Below are 20,337 nucleotides of genomic sequence, written 5' to 3'. Positions count from 1 at the left end.
GACTATTTGACAAGCCAAGTGAATGCTCCTGCTGACTGTGGATAGTTGCAAGAGGAAGCTAATAACTCCCTCCATCCTTCCCAATACTTTCAGGATTTTTTTTTTTTTATCACTAAAAAGGGAAATTGCCTTATTATCCTCATTATTATTCATAACAGCACCAAAAATTTTCTGAGGTATTTTACAGAGCAGTTTAAAAAAAAAAGCCCTGCTCCCAGAGCTGGAGAGTTTACAGTCTAATTTACACATGCAGCTCTAGGTCAGAAGCACAAACAGCGTCTATAAAGATGGGTGAGGAAAGACAAAGATTAGAGTAATAACATCACACAGTTAATTCGCTCTTTCTATGTGCAAAGCTAGGTGCAGTGTTTGGCTGAACTGGTGATATCTAGGCACTCCAGACAGACCTCTCTTCTCTGAAAGAGATGAGAAAGGTAAGGGGAGTGGAGGGGAAGGGAGAGGAGGAATATATTAATAAACGACATGGAGAAAGCAAATAATACTGCAATATTAAGCTAGCGGCAATTCTAAACTGGCCATCACTTGCAAAATCTGTATGTTTACCTAGAGTCCTTCGTCCAGTGAGATACAGTACACAGACATCAGCAAGGACAGACTTCTGATAAGAGCAAAAGTGAAACAGGTTTTCTTTTTTCTTTTTTAAAGGAAAGAAAGAAAGGAAAATGAGAACCAAAAAGACTAAAATAACTCACAGCGAATGTCAGAGGACTGTGATATAGCTAAAGATCCATTCACTGGAGCAAATGCAAGAAGCCAGGAGAAAACTAGATGAGAAACTACTGCATGAGTGACAGGAGGAGGGGGTCTCTGGGAGAAGGTATATTGCATCCTATGAATTTTCTTTTGGAAGAAATCTGTGGGCATATCTACCTTGTCTTGCATTGGTCAGACTGGTCCCAAAGTTGTGCATGGCCATGTCTGCCCTAATGCACCCAATTTCTGCTACAACCGTCTCTTAGAACTGTCTGGATTATACTAGCAAAAATCTGGGCTGTGGGTATTTGGAGGTAACTTACCAACTTGAGCCTCCGAGTCTTTACCATGGCAAAAGCAGGGGACACATTCTCATGGCAAAGCAAGGGGCTTGCTGCCTTACAGGCGCTCTGCTGCTGCTTGTGTATTTCAGCATTACAAAGTAGCCCGTTGCCTTCTGGAGTACAGCATGTGTGCAAGGTCTCTGAAGCCTCACTCATTATTCTATTGGACTTTAACGGTGTTCATAGGTTGTTTAGGATTAATGAGGCAAAAGTCCTCACTCAAGAAGCAATTTAAGAGTACATTGCTAATTCCACAGAGTTCTGTAAATGAACTAATTCAATACTGTTGACCTTTTTATTTTGGGGGATGATTTGTGTCTGTATTTTCCCTGAGCGGTGCCCTTAAGCAGTGACAATTTGGAAGGGCATTTCTGGCCCAATGACTGAAATCAATCACATTACAAGTAAGATGAACATACAAGTCAGGAGCAATACACTTTAAAAATGCACTGGCATGCAGCCCAGTGGTATGCGGAGTATGGCAGCATCTATCCGGGTAAGGAAGGAACACAGCTCCTTCAAACGGGCAGAATGAAAGGCAGAGCAACCCAACCCATTTGTTTCTGACTCATAAGATGGTGTGTCAGGAATGTTCTGCCATGGCGCTTTCTTGCTTAGTGTTGAGAGACACTGTCTTACTGCGGAAGTGGGCAGCATTTGGACCCTGGCCCTTTTCAGTATGCCTTGGGGCATGGCAATGGCAAGTGCGTTAGGCAGGCACATTGTTCTGGAAATGGGCAGTGAACTTACAGAAGCTTGTCTTCTTGTTGGTACAGCTTTACCACATGACACTGTCTGCAACTGGCTAGACCAGGGATTGTGATCTCTAATTTACCCTAAATTACCATTTTGCTATCATCAAAAGACAAAGAAAATATTGTTACCGTTTTTGCCAGGATGGTAGCATTTGGTTGTTCTTCAGATCATGATGTTAAATATTGCAGTAAGGACAGAATACTAAGCAGACATTTGGAGGCGCACGCTGACTAGAACGTATCAGAAAATGGAAACAATTGTCTTTTTTAAAAAAATGAGATAAATACTTTATAGATAAACTCTGCACTACCATAAAAAAAAGATGAATAATGTGAGTTAGACTAAAATACTACTTAGATTTGGAGGAACCTTCTTGCTACACTGTGACGCTGTGCAGCTAGGTCAGGTGTAAGGTATTATCCAGTACTGGCATCCCTAGCAGTATATTCACCCTCACATGAAGGTGAGAAGGACAGAAAAGAACAAAACAAGCCCCGAAGAACCAATGTTAAGAAGCTTAGGGAAGCAATAGTTTTGTCTAATCTGAAATGGCTCTTTTATTCTCTGTGTTTATCATTGTAATTAAGATAGGATCTGCTGAAATAATGGCAATGGATGACCAGCATTTGTGCTAGTTTCTGAGAATTGTTACAAGGCAGATTATTGCTTTGTTCACATCTAGTTTTTTTTTACAATACTGGTGAGGTTGTGAATTAACAAACACAATTAGGGCTTCTCCTTTCTTTAGTCTTTTTTTAATATGAGAAACCTTTACAAATATTCATTACTCTGTTAGCAGAAGGTTGCTAATTTTACTCTAAATTAATGTATCCCTGTTGTGATGTAGATGGTGTTTTATAATGCAATTTAGCTAGCTTTCTCCTTCCCTCCTTTATGCATTGATTTCAACAGCCTTGGTGGACAATGTCATGCAAGTAAGTAATAAACAGTAAGATCTTGCAATTGAAAATATGCATTTCTCCCTACTGACAGACATTTATCATTATGCCTTCACCTCTCATTTAGCAACCAGAAAGCCAAAGCTTAAATGTGGGGTTCCGTTCCTTAGACCTAACACCTTTCCAGGTTTTGTACCAATGCAAAGCAGCTGCAAACACCGGCCAGCTGGCGTTTCAGGCACCGAGGAAAACCAGGAGAGTCCACCTACTAGTAAGGATTTTAAAATCTGACTAACGTGAACTCAAATTTACAGTGGCAGGGAGTGCAAAACCAGTTTCTGTCTTCTAGCTCCAGAAAATATACATTACACCAACCAACCAACTTCTCAACAGAAGTCTGATTGAGCAGTGACCCTCAGAGCACCAAGCGACTCCACTCAAAGTGAACGGTTCAGCCCCACTTCTGCAGTGCTCTATACTAATGCATTTTCACCTCACATTTCTAATTCGTGGAACACATGACCGTGCTTCATTACCGTCAGTCGGCTTCCAAGTGGTAACTTGTGAAGCCATTGCAACTTCATGGCTTGCAAAAGTCCTTCCTGAAAGCAGGATTAGGTGGTATCTTCTGGCCCCAAGAGCATATTATTAAGAGGGAGTGAAGGAAGGAGAAAAAGTAAGGGAAAGTCTTAAAAAATTTGAAGTGTAATCACACATCACTTTGGTAATGTAAAAGCTGCTCTGGAAATGCTAGTTTTATATAAACTCACTGGTAAAATAAAAAAGTTTAAAAAAAGTGTATCTTATTAACTCATGATGAGCAGATGAATCTTGGAAATGCTGGAATAAAAACACTGCATGATAAGCAAGCTCACTTAAGTGAAGTTTTGTAGTTGCCAAGACAATTGCTCTAATCCATAATACTACAGTTTACACCTGGATCAAAGCCACACTTCCCACAATGCTTGTAAGAGAGGTGCAACCAATTTGGCTGGGTGCAGTGCTGAATGGGGAAAACAGGGAGAGCAACAGAGCTGCAGGGAATGTCTGAGCAGGCGAAGATGTGTAGAGGGTAGCGGAAGGGAGCAGAGAAAGTAGAGGAGGGACTTCCTCGTTTGAACTAGGAAAACGGAAAGCAAAAAGCTGTAGCAACACCTTAAAGAAGTTAAAAAATAAAGCAGTGCCCTGCCTTGTGGAAGAGATGTGAACCTAAATACAAACTACAGGGCTGGAACTTGCCTTTATATAGTAACCAATCTTGTCAGTCCTCTCTCTCTTCCCTGACAAATACCCTTAAATACCCGAGGTACACTGTTGATGTCCTTCCTTATAACAGAAATAGTAATATCTACACAGTAAAGTACATTCATAGTACCGTTTCACACGATTGCCTAATACAGAGGAAAAAACCTCCTACTTCAAGACATACCATCTACTGGATGAGTTGACTAAGGCATGAGATCGCATTTTTTTAAAAAGACAAGCACTTTCCCAGGAATTTTACCTGTGAATTAAATGTTAAATCAGATGTAAAATTCCATCACAAATGAAAGTTAATGCACCAAAATAGTCGCGGTAGGCAATGCAAACACTCTCGCCATCTATCTGCTGGTAACGACTCTTAGGATCACAGCGGAGGCAACTCTAGATATATACATATACAGGAGGTGCTTCTCAAACTTTCCTTTTTTCCCTGACCTCCGAGAGTGGCACCCTATTAATTCCTGCTGCAAATGCAAGCAGGGAAAATTCTAGAGCTGACAGGTGGCTACTCTGACAGCCTCACGTCTCAAATTAAATTGAACAGAATTTCACAGGAAAAGGAAGAGAACCCTGTGTAAAATGTCAAACAAGAAAAGAGATTTTCAGGAAGCTCAAAGTACAGTAATCATACCACAGAATCATATTGGTTTTCCCAGTAAGTGGTTAAGTGTAGTTGACTTATGTATTTACTTGCCTTGCAAACATTTTTCAATGCTTAAGCTGAAAACCTTATACAGTTTGTATTTAGTCTGTGGAACTCAGTAGATGAAAAAAACATTTTTAAATCGAGAGGAGATTTTAAAGCTATTAACCATATTTTTCTTTCTTTTTACAAGACAAAATACATTTAATGTCATGCTTCACAGCCTACGTGATTGTGGGCTGGAATGGGAAGAATTGTTGGCCTACCCCATTATGCACATTTACACAGCTGGACAAATCTGTGAGAGCCACATGAAGAAAATTCACAGGAACTGGGACTCAAAATACATTCTTTCTAATCCCAGTTCAGCTACAGAACTTGGGAATGACTTGAGCAACTTGCTTCTAAAAGAGGGAACATTCTCCTACATCACAAAAGTTTAACAAGCCAAGACAGATATTTTACCTCATGTCATATATATATAAAAGAATAACTACACATCCCTCCTTTCATGCAAAGCTTAAATTAGGTTAAATGCATGAATTACTTCAGAACTTTTCTGCTCATCCATCAAGCTAAGAACTACTAGAGAAAAGTTTAAATGAATAGTTTTTATCCACTTGCTCATAGTTATGTTCTCTGGGAAGCCTTTATTAGACTTAACTCGAGAACAGCCTCTTGCAATACGCAGTCACATCAGATTACCACTCCTTGAAGACACGTAATGAAACGGACACATCTCCTTCTGCTTTCATTCTACGTTCTGACTTCAATTATACACATTGTCTGTTATGAAACCTTGTCATGTTGTCACAAGTGGCCTCTGTGCTGAACTTTGCCTTGTCAAGATAGCTTTATCATTCATAAATATTTCAATGAGAACCAAAGACTGCTTATGAAAGATTGATTTCTTACAGTTCACTGACCCTTCCTTCGAGGCCTTTTATTAAAATTAGAGTAAACCCATCCTAGAAATCTGAGCATTAATTGTTAATATTACAGGCTACTGAAACACAGAGTCCTCAAGGAAAAGAGATACACTGCTGGCTTAAAGTGATACATCACTGTAGAAATTAAAGGCAATCAACAGAGTTTAAATATGTTAATTTTCACATTCAGAACCAAACTGAGGTCTTTAATGGACTTTAAATTAAATCAGGCAGGTTGAGTGCTTTGGAGGCCTCTTGTCAAAATTTGGTTTGGAAAATTGAACAGCAACCAGTTAGATGTTTGGGCACCCAGGAGATTTGCCCGAGTCGTCAGCTGCTGCCTGCTGCGCTGTCCAGATACCTCAGTTAACCACAGCACGAGAAAACTGCATCTCTGCCTTTGAATCAGCCAGGGGCGCAAGATTAGAAACTGGACACAGGGCAGGTAGATCCTCTTTAAGATCTGACTTTAACAGCTGCTTCTGTTCTTATCTGGTGCCTCACGTATTTCAGCATTTTAAGTAGCTGAAACTTGACCAAGGGAGCATGGGTGAAATTATTTCCAGAGGCAAATTTACTACAGAGAGAAAATATAAAAAAAGGAAAAGGAAGGAAAAAGAAAGGCCAACAGGAGGCTCCCAAATCTGTAAATGTCTCAGACCCAGGGTTCTGTCTTCCAAATGGTGCTATGCATACAGGCGATGCTACATAAATAACAAATCATTTAGCTGATCAAAAGCACTACGACAGCAAAGGTCTGCTTCTTTTCTTCGCATTAATACCATCTGGATAACATCTTGGCTCTATTTCTCCAGGACATTTTCCTTTTCCAAGAAAACCTCTGCTATCATCCTAAGAATATGCACATACCTCAAGGACAAGCCTCAGCAACATATTTACTTAAATGTCTTCTTTTGGGTATATTTCTCATCTATTGGGACATATATATGATCATCAACTGGTCCCTCTTTCTATTTCGGATCAGTAAATACAACTAGGAGCCTCACTAAGGGTATTTAGTGTTGTACTTGTAATTTGCATGCCACATCCAAGGAGGACACATAAACTACAAATTAATCTGATATTACTCTGTTCCTAGACATTGTATTTCATCATCGTAGGGGCAATTGCTGATTTACATAAAAATGTTATCAAGACCCTAAATCCAAATGATCAATTACTTGTGATCCTTCATTGTTAAGTGGGGCTAGAGAAAGACAGGGACACCACTACCAGTTTATATGTCTTTTATTTACTTAAAGTCATACTTTAATGCAATTCTGTCAAGAATACAGACCTATCCTTGTACTCGGTCTTATCCGTTATAGATATGCCAGATGGCTTGACAGCCACTTGGGAAGCTTTGTATGTGTCGTGGTTTAGCCCCAGCCAGCAACTAAGCACCACGCAGCCGCTCACTCACTCCCCCTGCCCTGATGGGATGGGGGAGAGAATCGGAGGAGTAAGAGTGAGAAACACTCCTGGGGTGAGATAAGAACAGGTTAATAATTGAAATAAAGTAAAATAGTAATGATAATAGTAACAGTATAATAATGATAATAATAATAATGATATACGAAGCAAGTGATGCCCAATGCAATTGCTCACCACCCGCCAATGCCCAGCCAGTTCCCGAGCAGCGATCGCTGCTCCCCGGCCAACCCCCCCAGTTTCTATACTGCCCATGATGTCATATGGTATGGAATGGCCCTTGGGGCAGTTGGGATCAACTCTTCTGGCTGTGCCCCCTCCCAGCTCCTTGTGCCCCTGGCAGAGCATGGGAAGCTGAAAAGTCCTTGCCTGGCATAAGCAGCACTGAGCAACAACTAAACCATCAGTGTGTTATCAGCATTCTGCTCATCCTAAATCCAAAACACAGCACTGTGCCAGCTACTAGGGAGAAAATTAACTCTATCCCGGCCAAAACCAGGACAGTATGCCAGTGTGCTCACCTGCAGGAACTAAAGCCAGCAGGGGTGAGATCTTCTGCCCACTTTCACCTTTAGAAAGAGTTGAGTGTCAACCACCCAATTCAAGCCAGGATGCCAAAGAACTAGGAGAGCAAGCTTCCAGGTGCTTTGCACCCGGACCACAGGTGCTTCCTTGTCAGCAAGTAGAAAAATTTATAAATCAAATGAAGAACAAATGGTGGGCAAGTAATTTTGCTTCTGCTCTAATTCTAATCTACCCTATGGCAGAAAAATCAAAATCTTTCCACACTATATTTACAGTTGCCTTTTTTCATCTTATCTCTCCCCAGCCTATGTTCCACTTTTTTTTTTTTTCTTTTAAAGAACAACTGTTTCTTGTTTAAGATTGCATAGCTGGTCCTTTCAAAGAACAATGTTTACATTACTATAGGCCCCTAAAGGCCACATAACAACATACCATTCTTTTGCAAAGAGCTTGAAAGCAAAGGCCCAGTTCTGCAACAAGCTGCACACAAACAGCCCTGCCTCCCTGTGTTGCGAGTGGGAAGGATGCTCGGTCTCAGTGTAAACTGCCACCCTCTGCATTTAATCGCAGGGTCCAAAACAACGCCAAACCCAGAGAGGAGAAAAAACAAGCTTTCTTGTACCCATTTAAATGAAGGGAGACATGAATCAGAGATATGATGTGGACTTGCTAAGAGCACACAAAGAAATCCGTAAAAATGATCATCTAAGTCCTAGTTCTTGTCTGGTTTCCTCCTCTTACCTACTTCTCTCTGAGGTATGGGACATAGCGAGGGCAACATTCATTGGAAAAGCTTTGCACACTAAAGACTTCCAAAACATCACTTATTAGGGCCAGGAAAAAGGGTCTGTATTTCATCGGCTGCTTTTAGCGATGTTGTACTGAACCTGTCAGCTTTGACTTTCTGAAATCTGGATAAACGCAAACAAACTAAATTTTTTTCTTTCCCTTTCTGTTTTAAATCATACATTGTAACTTTTCAACCTGGACCAGAAGTTTCCTTTCAGGTGGATAAACAAACAGGGGCATCTTCCTCCTCTCAATTACTCATGCATAAAATTTCATTTCCAGAGGAACTGTGAAGCCCTGCGCTTTTATGATGAGAAGCAAATTGACACTTGAAAGTCCTGATTATGGTGAAGTTCTGATTTCACTGAGAGAAAATAAATAAATTGCACAGCCCAGCATTATTTAGTATGTAGCTCATCTCAGGGGAAAAGATTGCACCATGAAGATAAATCTGAGTTGCACTCCCAAGTCTTCAGTCTTCCTGTAGAGAAAGCCAATCCTCTGATTACTGAACCGGAACACTGAGCGCCATGGCAAGAAATTTAGGACAAGTACTGGAGGGGGGAGAGCTTACAATATGTTAGCATTGTTAATTGCACTAGGGCCTTTTCTCACCATTTTCTTCTTAGATTAAGAAAGACGTAAAGTACCGTTTGTCTCTTTGGTGCACTATCCACGGAACACGTTAATTAAATTACTATGGGGGCTTCTTGTGAATTCTGGGCACAGTTTATTAGCACAGGGCTGCACATAGTTCACTGTCTGCTGGCATATTAAGTACGCTTCCTATCTCTGAACTTCTATTACACCCTATCATAAGCACATCACAAATATTAGTTAATTGAACTGTGCTAACCTGGAAAGTAGGGCCACCAGATGAATGATCCAACAGTTAAAGTGCTAATTTGAGACCTGGATAATCTATTTTCATGTCCTTGCTCCCTCTTGTCTTACGGTTGTTTTATTAACTCCTAAGCAAGTTACATGGCCTTTCAATAGCTCTGCAAAATAGGAGCATCACAGGTGAGCTTCCAAGGTAAATACTTTAAATGATACAAAGCATTCAGAGCTGCTCAGAGTAGGTCATATCAAGGGTCATTTAGATATTTTAGACAGCTAGTTACTACATAAGTCTTTACAGACAGCGGTCTCAAACAGGAAGATATTAAAATGATTTGCCAAAGGTCACACAGGAAGTACCTGTTATAACTAGCAACAGAACCCCTTCTCCCGAGTCCCATCCCTTTGCAAAATCAAATAAAAAAGCATGCAATCCAGGGGGAAGTGCATATGCTTCTCTGGGGGGAAAAAAAAAAATCCACAAACCAAAAAACCACTAAATTTATGGCAAAAAAATACATAGTATCTTACTTCTCACCATTTTTAGAAGTGTCTCTTAATTACATAGTGTAAAGTACAAAAGATATAGAAAAAATCAGGTAACCCCCTGGCAAATGCCAGGGTTCTCAGCACGTGCTGTTTCATTATTTCAGCCCCAGTTAAAACTCTGCTGCAAAGACCTCTGGAACCAATGAACTCAGCATTTTTCAATATTGCAATTAATTCAACTGAGTGAGATTCAAAAAGTACGTTAAATGGTAATGACTTGGGTCATTAACTTTACCAAGGTCAGTGTGCTTGCACCATCATATTTACTATAATTAGTGTGCATATTATTTAGTAGTGCGCTATACACAAAGAAAAGTCTTTCAATCTACAATCAACAGTACAATCCTTAAAAATATCAGTGATCCAAAGTTAGATGCCTACCTGTATGCTTCCCCCAAAGACATATTAAATAATTCTTCTAAGCTGAATACTTTTTTGGAGTGTACTTTTGGAGGAAGTAAGAAAAGAAGCAGAACTTTAGAAAACAGGCTAATTGGAAGTTGAAGAGGGTATTTTTAACAGAAATGACAAAAACTTGAAAAGTATAATTTGAAGACAACTTCTCTATTGCACATGCAAACTGTATTACCTAAATGGCTATGCACAGTCACACCCTCTCCCATACCCCCTTTTTAAACAGAGTACTTAGCATGAAGTACCTTCACTGCAGTAGGAGTACAGGAAGCCAATCACCTCTATTGTTAGAGCTTAACCTCTATGGAACTACAGGGTCTTATACTAGGAAAGCTAAGTTTAGCTACGGAAGTAACCCTCACAATGGTATCTATATATGAGTAGAACTTTTTTCTCTGACTTGGAGCAATTTCCAGAAGGAATATCACACTCAGACTGAGCTACTAGGACTAGCAGTATACAGATCACAGAGGGAAGACAGGAAAGGAGTTCTAATACAAAGAACCCTGAAGTAGACAGCAGAGGTTACAGATTATTACCTTTCTTCTGGTTGGTTGATCTTGATATCTAGGTGATATACTATACACATTACTCTGTGTGACTGACCCAGCACCTAGAACCTGAGACATCAAGCCCTGTCCCTTCTTGTATAAACGTCAACTACCCATGAATTAAAAATGTTCTTTCAATCATAATTTGTGCGTGCTCTCGTGTTCCAGGATCTCCCATTTGCCCGTCAGCATTCTCCAAACACCACTGCTGCTCAGAACTCTTCCGTTGTCTTCGTTCCTAAATTGTATGGTAGCTGAACACATGGAACAAACCCAGGGTATTGCTGTGGGTGAAGATTCAGTTACTTCCCTGCATAGGAAAGTGCTATGATGCTACAGAACGAGCACACCACCAAGAACATAACCCCACTGTGGTCACTGAGTGCCTGGACCTGAAGAAAGAATCATATGTACTGCAAAATGGCTCAAGCGGAGTCACCTCAGTGAACCAACGCACTCCCTCAAGACACAGAGCAGCTGGCAGAAGTGAGCTCACTGCCGTCTTTGCCCACAGCATTCCACGGTTATCTTGTCAGCAGTGCAAGAGTAACAAATTGCATCTTCTTACTTCTGCTGTTGTCTTCAAGGTGGCTGCAGATTATTGTTTAAACCTGAATTCTCTTCTCCCTGCCAGTACATTTGAGCACATAGATGCACATTTTGGGTCTGTATTTGCAAGGACCTTTGGCACAGTAAAACATATTGTGGATGCCATGACAAATCAAACAGCATTCCCGCAAGCCACCTATGAAGAATTGTTGAGCAGATGTCATAGTCTCAAAGTTTGCTGTATTTTCCTTTGTGACCTTAAATGTGTAGTTTATTTATTTTTTTTTATTTTAACAAATTAATTCAGTGGTTATTAAAAACACTGCCCCTCCTACCAAATAGCAAAGTGGCTTTACTCAAAGACATGACTTTCAGCTGAAGTCCATAGGCTACATCTTAAATGGAAGAGAACAAGAACACTGTAATACACTTTTAATCTGTCATTGAGAAGGTTACATGTTGAGAGAACCCAGAAAGGCCAGCCAAGGACTAGGAATGGCAGAGAAATTTGGAATAACCTAAGTGGCATGTGCTAAACTCCTCATCCTGGGAGAGATGGACTCGGGTCAAGTTAAAGAAAAGGCAATAAACTCATGACTGCATGAGAGCCTTGTTGCAGTGACTATCAATGAAATGGACAGATCTGTTCCAATAAAAATGCATCGAGACCCATTTCCTACAAAGTAATTTACCACAAGCCCCTGATCACCTACGACAGGTTATATACATCAGCAATTGGAAAAGATTTTAGCTAGTGACTAACAGGCAAAATAACCCTACAAGGAGCCCCTGACCAAATCATCTTTCTGCTCTGGGTTCCTGTATGTTGCCCACTGATTAGCTTGTTTCACAGTCGTGAAGAAAAGCAACATAAAACATGTTGAGGGATTTTTTTTCCTTTTCCCAAAGTAACAAGTAGTTGACACCCATTTAAATATTCAACAGTGCAAGTGTTCTGCCATTTAGTCTCATCACGTTGCTACACTGTGGAAACACTGGCTCAGTTCACCTCTTAGATTTCCCAGCAGAAATAACGCAAGTCTGGTGTGAACTGAACATTTGTGATAAGCAAACTTCCTCCTGCTGTTCACAAACTGAAACCTGAACACAGTCAGCAATGCACAGCCTCCTCATTTTTCCAAATGGCTGTCGCTTCCATGCCTTTGCAGAGACCAAAAGCTTAATGCCCGCGCACTTGCTCTCTCGCTTCCTAAATTCTGCCCCTTACAGCTACTAAGAAATACCCTAAGAATATCCATTACATTAGACTTGCAACCAAAAGTTGGACTGAGGTGTGGGGCAGAAGGCGGGAGAGCTATTACTAACTATTCCAAATGCCAAAGAAAATCTCTGGGACCTAGAACAAGGAAGAGTACTCCTGTTTATACACAAGTACAGGAAAACACCATTTCTGCTCTTAGAAACATTTATCACTTCAAGTCTCACCAGCAGGGATTGTTATTGCTGCATTAGGCTGACATCTGGCAGAGAGGCGGGGATAAAGGGGAAATGGAGAAGAGCCGAATGAGAAGTTGCCAAGAAGACATAATAAATTCATTTCTGTGACACAGGACCAAGCTTGTCAATAAATGTCAAGTGCTAGATTAGCAGCTGTAGGGGACCAAATCTCTGTTTCAACCTCTAGGCTCTTAGAAATATATGGTAAAAATCCTCCCCCAGAAACACTGCCTCTAAATGGCAAAGTATTTTTGCTCTGGTTTCAGTATGGAGTTGGACTGACAGTGGAGTTGCAGATAATCATACACTGCTGTTACCCAAAGCAACTATGCATAACAGAGTTGGAAATCCATCAGTTTGCATTTTGACGAGTATGAGCCAAAATAATGCAGTATGTCACCAGTACCTAACGTATGAAACTAAGTAAGACCTGACTTTAAATGTCAAATCAGGCATTCCTGATTTGGGTATGAAGTGCCCAAATCTAAAGCCTGCCCCCAGTCAGTCCTATATCAATCCTTTTGGCCTTAAAGAGGGAAAAGAAAATCAGAAAATTCACAGTTGATTGAGCTAACTAAAAGGCTAAAGGAGGTAGCACCCGGAAGTGAACACATGAAGAATTTCCCCTGTATTTTAGAGATCCTATAACCCCCTCCTCCCCCCATTAAATTCAGGTAAAAATTTTGCCCACTGTCCTACAGAGAGTCAGATGGGCCCCTTCTATCTTTGTTCCTTCCGTGTCCTTGTATTTTCTTCTCGGTGAAATGAATAAACAATCTAGGAACATGTTCAACTTTGCAGAGTCTATCTTCCTATTCATAGTCCAGACACTGAGGCCAGCCTGAGGCGATGCTCCTGAACAGCAGCAAATGCCAAGAAAATTAACATGAGCAGGTTTTTTTCTTTCTTTCTTCCTTAATTTTTTTATTTTCCCCAACAAGGTACCCCATTGAAATTCAACATACGTTTTAGTGAAGCACTCTGATGCTGGGTGACCTTTGTGTGACATTTTCTTTGCATATGTGCAGCAGGAGAGACCAATCCACCCTTTAACAACTCCATAATATAGCACCATGGCCATGGCAGGGAACGATAAAGACTGCTGTGATGAGTGCTAATTCTTGTGATATTGGAAGGCTCCTTAAATCAAAGCACTGAAACTGAGAAGTAAGGTGTGTAACTGCAAGGTTTATTGATCATTCTTTACTACATGAGCGTAACTGTACCCTGAGAGAACTCCACAAAGTCCCTTTATTTACAGTATCAGGGCACCTACCAATTGTTACCAAAAAAAGGTAAAAACTGTTTAGCACAGTTGACAAAAAGACAAAGAGTTAACCTTATAGGCTACTAGCTTTGCATATGTAATATACTTAACCTATACCTTGCTATTCTACTTCCAAACTAGTCTTAATGCTACAAGCAAGTCGTTCCCCCTGCTTAAAACAGAACGGAGGTGAAATACAGAAGCAGACTGGTACAGCAAACCTCAGTATACCCATCTATGAAAAAGTAGAGATAACAATTAAAAAGAGTCCAGTTGCCAAAACTGTTATAAATCATAAATGGGTCACTATCTGGATATGTTCTGTAGGATTCTTGGTTTAAAAAAAATAATTAGAAAAATAAACCTTTATAACAAGCTCTTATAATTTGTTTGAGTTTTTTTTAATACTTTTGTAAGTAGAATTATCTGCTTCAGAGAGATTAAATCCACCAGTGAAAACTCTTGTACATTACCACATTGTGAACATCTGACCTCCAACACTGGGAAATAACGAAAAATTAATGGATCCAGATGTGCCAATCCTGCCAATGGACAGATGTTCATTTTACACACGATTTAGAAATCCCCAGTGCATTTGACTACATTATGACAAAATTACTAAATAACAGGAAGAAATGGAATAGTGCTTAGAAAGAGAAATCTGCACTTTTCCAATGTATGAAAATGCAGAGACACAGGGATGCAAAAGATTATACTAAGAACACATCACATATATGGCAGCAGCTTTAATTCAGGAATTTCTAATGGGACAACTAGAAATTGCCAATATTAGGGGCAGCCCTAACAACTTCATTCAAGTCATACCTAAAGATTCCAGCATAAAAGAAGAAGTGACAAATAATTTGAAGAAACACAAAACACACTCAAAAATCATCCCTCTGTTAGGTATCTGACCAGCCTGAATCTATTCCTCTGCCATTAACTAACATCCATCTTTATCCTCCTCTTGTTTCTGGAGCACTTCTGCCTTCTTGGAGACTACTTTTTCTTCTATTATGCTTGTCCAACATAGCACCCTTTAATGAGATACAGATAAAACTGTCCCTTGTAGGTCTGTGCTCGTCATGCCTAGGGAGGGTTTTACTACACCATAAACCACAAAATGCCCCAGTATTTAAGAGAGATCTATCATTCTATCACTATGTCATCTAGATTCTGCACACAGTTCTTTGCAATACAACAGATCCCTGAGCAAAGCAATGGAAATAGCTGCTGTGTTGCACGTTCACACGTTTTGACCTTTTACATGAAGTACTGAATGCGGATAGCTTATTACTGGCTACAACTGCAGACAGTGACGGTTTTCATCTAAGTGTTGCTGTAGGGTTTGGTTTTGAGACTGCACACCCTGCACAACTCTTATGTGCCAGTTGGGTGGGGCCAACCCAACTATCCAGCGATCGCTACTTCGTCTGGGATTCCTAACACCCTTCCACCTACATTTGCAGCCACCACCACCTCTCATCTTCATTGGGGAAGCTCTCAGTCTGCAGATGAGCATCTGTTTATGTGATACTGAACAATTTGTTACATTAGATTCTGAAAGCATTTTACTAAGGAGCTCATTTATGCTCAGTGCTTTGATAATGACTCCGATGAACAAACTTCCAGGAGCAGAGAGAAGAAATGGAAGTCGATGGTGTTTGAACATAATTTCGATGCTGACTGCACAGAGCTCAACCTTTCAGTAGCAGTTCTGCCTTTGTTCCTTTCATTTTGCAAACAGTTGACGAAGGCAATTCTATTGACCAAGCAGATTTGATTAAAACACTGTATTAAAATGTTCCATGGGGCTCTAGTTATACCATCCTTCACCTATAGGGTTCCTCTATCTCAGTCAGGTAGTACAGATTCACCTTAGTAACTGAAATATAGACTAATTCCTTGCTATACCTTGTTTACTATCCGTCTTGTCTTTCATATTGACTGGTTCCAAGTACTTCAAAGAAAGAAGGTATAAGCAAGTTCTCAAAAAATCTCTCAGCTGCTAGTGCAAAGGAATACACACGTCAGGCCACAAATAACACACATAGGAAACTTTCTCCTCATTCCAACAGAGCCAGTGATTGTCTTTCAGAGTAAAAAACAGGAGGAGCAACGTTGTCATTGAAAGGGAAACAAATGAAGTCTCATTTCAGTGGCTTGAGAGGGATACTACTAAGACTCACATGTTTCATTTTCAGCTCTAAGTGCAAGTTACAGGGGAAACATCTTGTCTTACTGTATATAATTTTCCTCCTTTGTAAAATGGAGTACATAATAAGTATCTAAAAGCAGGGTATCTGCCCAGACAAGGTCATGTGCTTATGTTACTTCCATTATGGGTGCTACTGCCTTCAGACTTCAGATGCCCCTTTACATAAAAGACACAGCAGCAGAGAATTAATTCCCTGATGCCTGGTACCTTTTAAACTTTGACAGTAATGCAGAGTGAAAATAAAAAAGACTCAAGCCCCTTCTCATTAGGCAGTGACTTATATCTAAAACCTTCCAGCTGTCTACAACAGCATTAAGTTGTTGGGCAGTAAAGAATCTGATCCTGCATTAAACAGAAGTGGTGCTTCTGTACAAACAGTGCTGATATGCAAATTGGCGGGGGAGGTGTTTAATAATTATTAACAACATCATCCTACAGAGCAAGCCAATCGTCAGCTCTCCTGTTGATAGACCTGGGAGCCAGAGTACAGAAAAAAACTTGTAGAAGAACAAGCAATTTAACAAGTTCCAGAAAAAAAGCCTTGTATTTTCTAGTCTTTCAATTTCCTTTCTTTATCACCCATGAAACCTGCAGCTCTCCACGCCTGACCGGTGACTCCCCTTGGAAGCATCACCCTCACCTTGTCCACACCTCCTGCTGTACTCACTCACCACACTGCATACACATTGCTTTCTGTCTAATGCTTGTAGCTGACAAAAAGTAACCACTTCCAGTAGAAAAGTGAACAGGAGGAAAGGTACCCCTCCCCCCAAAATGGAGATCAGAAGAGATGACTCGCTGGCGGGCCTTGTTTATTAGAATGGCCCCCTCCTTTTTAATCTTAGAGAATGAAACTTCCAGTTGTTGACAACATCCCATAAAAGATGCAGAACTTACACAACCCCAGCTTCTTCTTTAGAGGTAATCCGTGTGTTACTGCAGGACTCGTGGCTCTGCTGTCACTCGTTCCACACTGGCAGGAAGCACAGCTAGCTAGGGTCGCAGTGCGATCGCAACTGCCTTGCCCAAGGCCACACATTTAGCTCGTGGCAGAGCAGGGAACAGGCTGACAACGGGCTACCTAGTGGCTTATTTTGTTAGAGTGGAACTGCAGACCTGATAAGACACAAGAATAAGCAGTATGCCTGCGTTATGTTACCATAGGGTAAGAGAAGATATGCATGGCCAGTGGCCCGGTTTGCTGTCCTCACAGCCCTGAACATGCTCGCTCCCACGAAGAGTACAGTGCTGTGCTTCTCACTAGCATTCGTTAGGTCTTCAGTGGCCATTAACCGCAAAGACTTACTTACACAGTTTGTGGGGAATAACACAATGATTTACCAATCCCCAAATGAAAAAAAAGCCCAATTTCTCAGCTGAGATTGGAAGAGAAAAAGAGGGAAGGGGCAAATCCTTCGAGCATAAACAGATTGCACTATTTATACACGAAAATGTTTTCTGCATCTATAAACTTACCATGCCCAAGTACTTTAATTAATTGCAGTGGTTGCTATGGTAACCTTCCTAACTCAATTATAGATCTACAAAGAGGTGCGGTGTATTTATGACAGAGAAGCAGGTAACTCTTGCTGAAACCGAAGTACAGAGCAGATTATCACAAAAATAAAAACATTGTGCAGTCACTGTCAGAAGGTACATGACGGATGCAATGGATTTTTGCTTAATCACATCTGACCCCCAAGATCCCTACCAACTTATATTATCCTATGATTCCACCCACTCTGTAGCCTCTTGAGGGATGATACAACATGGGAGCATCATCAACAGATTCGTGCCAAACTAACTGACTAAACAAAGCCGATTGCATTGGCTCCATCCTGAGCTGAGCAGAATGGCAACGTGACAGGTGGAAAGGAAAAAGATTTTGGTGAGAGAACTGTAGCTTTTGATGGGATGAGTGAACTCATAGGGCCTCCAGCTACTGAGAACACAGCTTTCACAGGAGGCTGAACAGCATGACCTTAACAAGTAGAGCTCAACTACTTGACCCTAAAGACAGCATTCTGCTCTACCACAGATCTTCCCTCTGACACTGCAAAAATCACAATCTCTGTTGTTTGTACCTGTCAAGGTTTAGCCCCAGCCAGCAACTAAGCACCACGCAGCCGCTCGCTCACTCCCCCTGCCCTGATGGGATGGGGGAGAGAATTGGAGGAGTGAGAAACACTCCTGGGGTGAGATAAGAACAGGTTAATAATTGAAATAAAGTAAAATGGTAATGAAAATAATAACACTATAATAACAACAACAACAACAACAACAACAACAATAATAATATACACAGCAAGTGATGCCCAATGCAATTGCTCACCACCCGCCGACCGATGCCCAGCCAGTTCCCGAGCAGTGATCGCTGCTCCCCGGCCAACCCCCCCAGTTTCTATACTGCCCATGACGCCGTATGGTATGGAATGGCCCTTGGGGCAGTTGGGATCAACTCTTCTGGCTGTGCCCCCTCCCAGCTTCTTGTGCCCCTGGCAGAGCATGGGAAGCTGAAAAGTCCTTGCCTGGCATAAGCAGCACTGAGCAACAACTAAACCATCAGCGTGTTATCAACATTCTTCTCATCCTAAATCCAAAACACAGCACTGTGCCTGCTACTAGGGAGAAAATTAACTCTATCCCAGCCGAAACCAGGACAGTACCTCAGTTCCCCATCTGTAAAATCAGGACTGTACTTCCTGATTTCTAAACAACTTAAAGAGCCAAAAATTATTATCAGCTGCTCCAACTCAGAATGGATAAGGTCTGGTTTAGGGTTACTATCAGATTAGTGATGCTAAAGATTGATGATTTATGGCCAGTTCTCTCTCCCACCAAATACTGCAGGAGTCACTACTCAGCTGCAGAGGTTGGGCACTAGAGGAGACTCAAAAGTCTCACAAAGACCTAATTACTTTCCTGCATTAGAGCAGACAAAGAGTCTGCATTACCATTGGTGTTCTGCCTCCAGTAGTAATGTAGGTGTTTCAAAAGCAGATGCAATGTTCCCTATTTGTGCCACAGCGCTGAATGATCAACAGAAAAGGAAAGGCAGGAAAAAAGAAGCGAGAAGAAAAATGGCATTTCCTCTTATCCTTATCACCTGAAATCCGAGGACTGATAACCTTTACATCTATTATGAAAAATCATCTTGCCATGTGAACTGGGTTCTATTCTCTTCCATACCTACATTGCTCGTATCTCCATTTCTCTGGCATCTTTTCCAGGAACAGACTCACATGACAAAAGAGACACTACTTTTCCAGCTCATGTGTGTGTCATCTGTTGTCCTAGACGTGACTTTTAGTCACTGTGGCAAGATATTTTTTTGCCCCTCTACAGATCCTGCCACTTACATTAAGTGTCCTTTTCTCTCATTTTAGATTAAATGCCTTGTTAGATATTTCTAAAGGTGTCTTTAGTGAGACACAGTGATATTTCTTACCCTCTCTGCCCCCATCCTTCAAGGTCACAGAGAGAGACTTCAGCTTGCTTCTTAAAGGTTAAATGCAAGTTCCAGAAGAGCAACTTGAACTTTGGAGAGCTAAAGCAGAAAAAAAATCAAACCCTTCAGAGAATATAATATCGTTATGTGAGAAGTAGTGAATATGAATGATAAACTAGCAGTTGGAGGAGCTGGACAGAAAATAGCAGCTCCCTTTCTGAACAATGACTTTATCTGTCTTTGCAAACCAACTGCTACTTTTTCATACATTTTTTTCGAGCCTGCCCTGCTCTGAAGAACATTGCAGCCTGCAGAGCGGGAAGTTGCCAGAGGCTTTTTATTTCAGCGAAGCCCCCCACCAGCTGTGACTGCACTCCCTGAAGGATATACAATGTTAACTCTTCAGAGATGGGTATTTTCCAGTCTGTCAGGCAAATAGATGCCTACTCAAAGTCAAGAGCGTTCAGAGGTTGAACAAATTCTGCTCTCCTCTTCAACAGGCACGTTAAATCATAAATTCCTGCTCAGCTTTCTACACCCATATTACTCTCTTAGGGCTGAAATTAGCCCAATTCAAAGGATCTTATACTTTATGAAATATTTTTGCTTTTTTTTCATTCTCTACTTTTTTCTGCGCCCACCATTTTTAGCACCAGCCCTTCCAATTTAGTGAGCTTACAACAGATAACTGCATAAATTTATATGGTTTGCATACATACTGGAATTCAGACTAGGTGACATTATAATCTC

This window comes from Pelecanus crispus, chromosome 21 (assembly GCF_030463565.1).
Source record: "Pelecanus crispus isolate bPelCri1 chromosome 21, bPelCri1.pri, whole genome shotgun sequence".
Taxonomy (NCBI): domain Eukaryota; kingdom Metazoa; phylum Chordata; class Aves; order Pelecaniformes; family Pelecanidae; genus Pelecanus; species Pelecanus crispus.
The sequence above is the reverse complement of the archived record's forward strand: the minus strand, read 5'-3'. Positions refer to the sequence as shown.